The following is a 5,430-nucleotide window of genomic DNA, read 5'->3' on the forward strand; positions in this document are numbered from 1 at the left end:
TAGGTCATTGTTAATTTGTTATGATGTTTAAAAAACATGCTTAGTTTGTTTTAAAAAAAATAAAAATTAGTATTTAATTTAAAAATACAAAAATACATGATTTTTAAATATTTAAATTTTATTTTAAAAAATAAATTAGACAAAAATTAGATATTAAGTAACAAATACTATAAATTTTGCCATACCAATTATCATGGCCACCGTTGCTTCTTGGAAGCATACACACGTGGATTAACCCCACTAAACTTGTTCCCACTTATCTGAATTGCAATTGCAATGGAGATTGGACTAATGTTGCATGCCTGGTCCAATAAGATTTCAGAAATTCTCATTCTTACATTTAGTAATCTTATCATACTTATTTTAAAATAGTGTCTACTACTATCTTTTTATTGATTGTTTTTGTTTAAAAAGGAAAAAGAAAAAAGAAAAAGAAACGAAGAATGAAGACAGATTTATCAGTTTATCCTTTTTAAAGGCTAAACTGACTTTTGGTATCTTGAGGGGAACGTAGAGAGAACTAAAAACATAGAGAAAACATTTGTAGCCTATCGCTAACTTTTAAAATTAAAACTAATCAATTTTTTTAAAAAAAAAAGTTGCATAAAATGTATTAATTAATTAAGGGGTGCATTTGGGGTTTTTTTTTGCCATATTTAATTTGTATAAAGTAAATATAACGGTAAAAGATACAAGATTCTTCTATTAAATTAGTTAATTACTAAAACAATTGATATTTCTATTGGTAAGAAATATTACAGTTCATTGAATTAAAATTTTATCATTATAAATCTTAAAAAGAAAAAAACTACGATTCACTTGTCCTCAATCATCTTTTTACAAGTTTAAAATATTATCCCATACATTGGTACAACTATCATTTTTAGGGTTAAGTATGATTTTAATTTTTATAATTTTAGTCAAAAATTAAAATTATTTTTAAAAATATTTATATTTAAAATTATTCTTAATATTCAATCTTATTTTAAGGATTTATTTGGCGCCTTTTTTGAAAAAATCTTATTTTAAATATCATTTAAAAGATCTTTTATAAAAATAAAAGTGATTTTATATTTGGATATCTCATATAAAATTTTTTTGTTTATTAATTATGTTTGGATAAAATAAGATAAAAATATTTTTTGTTAATTTATTATGTGAAAAATATATATATTTTAAAAAAATCTTAAAAAATATAAATTGTAGTTTCTAAAAAAAGATATTATTTGTTATCTTTCTAGTATTTTTAATTTTATTATTAGAAATTTATCAAACACATTAAAAAATAAAAAAAATCGCGTCATAAGTCAATAAAAAAAAAGAATTTTTTCATTTTCCTAATTTTCAAGTACTAAAAGCATCATTTTCCTAATTTTCAAATGAAAATACATTCTTGTCTTTCCCACTCTCGTTACCCCAATTTAATCATCTTCCTTTTTGATAATAACACAAATCTTTTTCTTTCTTTAATTTTAAAATTTATGGTTTATGATATTTTTGTCTAAAAATTAGGAGAATGATGATTTTAAAATAAGATTTAATATTAGAGACAATTTTAAATACAAAATGAAAAATCTTAAAAACGATTGGTATGACCCGCTAGAAAGACAATGGCTTATTTGTACAATGTGTACAGTGGGCACCTTTCAGTTCTCAAACTCTAATACCATGTCATGATACCACTCATCCCAGAGGCTTACGCTGATGGGAAAAGATAACACTAATGATTATATCTCTAATATTCCCTAAACCTCTATTATTCGTATTGTACATATATTCCATTAGCTCCCCATACTTTTTCGATATACATATATATGTACTGTATATACAACAAATCACTTATAGAAAAACATATATATTAACAACCAGAAAATTTATTCATAAAAAACTTAATCAGAATGAGTCATAAATAGTGTTTAAATAAGCTCTTAAGAAATCAACCTAAAAGTAAACCAATTAGTTAAGATAACTTATTCGATTAAATAAGACAACTTAATTTAAATCTTCTAAAAGATAAGATAATTTAATTTAAATCAGATTTGATCTTATTAGATTAGATCATATTGATTTAAATTTAAAATTACTAAAAATACTACTAAGCAAATCAGAACTAAATCAATCTTTCAACAAATTCTAACAACAAAACAAACTGATGCCAAGGCATCTTGGCTAGTTTCACAAGCCATTTTGAGTATGTTTTAGGTTAGTTTTATACATTTTCTTAGGTAATAAGCAAGCATTTGGATGAGTTATGCATTCATCTCTTGATTCAATCAAACATTGTGAATTCTAAACATTTTCATGAGAATAATGCAAAGATTAAATGATGTAATGACGGATGCATTATCTTATGATTAGAGCAAGGTTTTGATGCAAATTGTTTGATAGATTTCAGGTAAGAAGAAGCAGAGAAGAACCACATTAGTGCCATTAATGTGGAGCAAGGCAAGAGGAGGACCGTTAGTGGCAACGTTAGTGCCACTAACGTGATCGAAGAGGAGCTCAAAAGAAGAATAAGCCACGTTAAGGGCCACATTAGTGCTACTAACGTGAGCCATTAACGTGGAAGAAGGAGCTTGTAGCTTTAGTGGTGGCGTTGATACCACTAACGTCCTCGATGGGTTAAAGCAAAGGCAAGGAAGGCTACATTAGTGGCCACGTTAATGCCACTAATGTGGGCATTAACATGGGCTTAGGCTAAGATGTGGCGTTAGTGGCCACATTAGTGCCACTAATGCCAGTAGTAACGTGGATTCAAGGGGTTTTGGGACGTTAGTGACACCAACGTGGTGTCACTAACGTCTTCGAGGTAGGAATTTACACATCACGTTACTCACACTAACGGCCTAACTAACGTGACTACTGCCTCACTTAAACTCCTTCAGCAAGCTGAGCAAAGTTCCGTGAGTTTGTTAACTGTTTAAACTAAGGCCAAGGACCCACATCCAGATACTTGCAGACTCAACTAAGGATCAGAGAAATAGTATATGTAGAAGTAGTTTTGAACTAGAAAGGAAAATGGGACTTGGAGATCCAGAATTGTAAACACTCAATTTACTCTTCTCTGTAATCAGTTTTGTTTCCAGATGCACTTTACATTTTCAATTTTAATTCCCAAAGCCTTGATCAACTAAACCCCACTTCATTGGAGAGGAAGTTCTGTTGTAATTCAATGGATCAATCATAGTTCTTATTATTCTTCTTCTTTTCATTTTCTTTGATTTGCTTGAAAGCTTTCGATCTTCAACCAATTGATCAATTGTCTCAGAAGAGAAATTGTTCATACTTGAATTTTCTCGGAACCTTGGAAGAGGAATGAGAAAATCATGCTAGAAATACTTTCTCATGTTGGACTAGATTGGGGGTTGGACAGATATAGTGACATATAATCCTCCCGATATTTTGATCTAGAAAGACATGTAGTATAATAAGTTATCGCACTTCATCTCTTCCCATGAGCAATTAGATCAAAGAATTGGGGAATTGTTCAAGTTTAGAGAGATTGAATTGTTAAGAAATTGGGATTCAATCACCTAAGATTGCCAAGAGATCAATGAGTTGCATGGATTGAGGAAAAGATGAGAATGAACTTGATCCGGAGAATGTAACATCTCCTGAACCCAATGAGCTTTTCCATTCTTATCTTCCCATTCTCTATAGTCTGTTGTTTACTTTGATGTTCATCATCCCCATTCCCATTTACTTTTCTGCAATTTACATTCAGCTATTTAAATTTTTTGTCATTTACATTTCTTGCTATTTACGTTTTCCGTCATTTAATTTCTGCAATTCTCAATTTAACTCTATTTAGTTCAACTAGAACACTCCTCTGATTAAAGTTGCTCAACCAATCAATCTTTATGGGATTCGATCCCACTTTACTGTGAGTTTTTACTTGACGACGAATTCGGTATACTTGCCGAATGGAATTTGCAGAGATGCAGATTTTTCGTATCACAAACTAAAATAGAGACTACATAAATTCAAAAATAATTGCAAAATTTGTGTCTTCTACTGGACTTAAAAAATATGGTTGGGCTCTTATTGTCCTGACTTAGCCCAATAGACCTTATGAATGTCATCATTTCTACGCTACTATTTTTGAGATGAACTCTTGATCTTCTTGATGTTCAAAAATGACATGGTATAATTTTTCTAGTATTCAGATTTTTAAACGTGACAAAATTATTACCATTCTTCCATTTAAAATGCTAAAAATACATTTTTGAGCACGTATCACACACTACTTTTAAATCAATCTTTATGATTAGGGTAGAAGATCTTATTTTAAATTAATTTGTCTATATTTCTTATCCTGTAGAATTTTATTAATATTTTTTTTAAAGGCTAATCTATCTGAAATATAAATTTTGAGAAATTTATTTATTATTTTACTCTCTTTGTTATTATCACTTTTTGTGTGTAATTTTTTAAATATTTTTATTTTTATTGTTTTATTTTCTATGATAATAGAAAGAATTTTTATTGAGAATAATATACATAATTAGAAAAAAGTAAATTAGAAGATTTAAGAGAAGAAATAATTAAGTTATCAAAATTAATAGATCAAAAATTAATGATTTTAACTAATGTCAACTGTAATGACACCGAATTCTTAAAAAATGATCTTTATTTTACTATAAGTTTTATTAAGGACTTCAAAAACCTGAAAAAACTTATTTTTCACACGGAATTTCTAAAAAATGTTACCATGGAAATGATTCCCCACATCTATATCATACTTTTAACCCACAATTAAATTCTATAGTAGATATGCTTGAAGAAATATTAACATCCATAAAATTTCAAAGAAATAAGGAAAAAGAGAATCCCAAGGAAGAAAAATTTCAAAACATAATTAACATAACAGATTTAAAAGTAAAATCATCACTAAAATTATGAATATTGAAGAAAAATTAGAAGAAGTTACAATGCTTTTTAAACAATTAAAAATGGCTCAAGAAAATAATATTATGGAACATGGTTTTCAAATAGAGGAAGAATTAGTAAATTCTGAAAATATAGAAAATGAAGAACACATTCTAGATTATTCAAGTGACGAAGAACCAGCTATTCCAATACAAGTAAAGAATGAAGCTGGAACATCTAAGGATAATCAATCTCAATTTAAATGGGAAACAGGTTGATAATTATGCTTTTAAAAAAGGGTTTATAAATAAAGATTCAAAATATGCAAAAATACCATCAAAATACGTTCCTAAAATCCAAGAAATGGAAGGAGAAAGAATGTTCGATTTAGACTGCAAAAAGAACGAAAAAGAAATTTTCGAAAACTGGTTGAATTCCTTCTTATTAGAAGCCTTTACTAATCCAAAACTTAGTGAATTGTCTGGAAGAGACATTTGGAATTACATAGGGTTTCACACTAAAGGAACTATAAGAGATTATATGACATCAATAGAAAACCAA

This window comes from Arachis duranensis, chromosome 1 (genome assembly GCF_000817695.3).
Source record: "Arachis duranensis cultivar V14167 chromosome 1, aradu.V14167.gnm2.J7QH, whole genome shotgun sequence".
NCBI lineage: Eukaryota > Viridiplantae > Streptophyta > Magnoliopsida > Fabales > Fabaceae > Arachis > Arachis duranensis.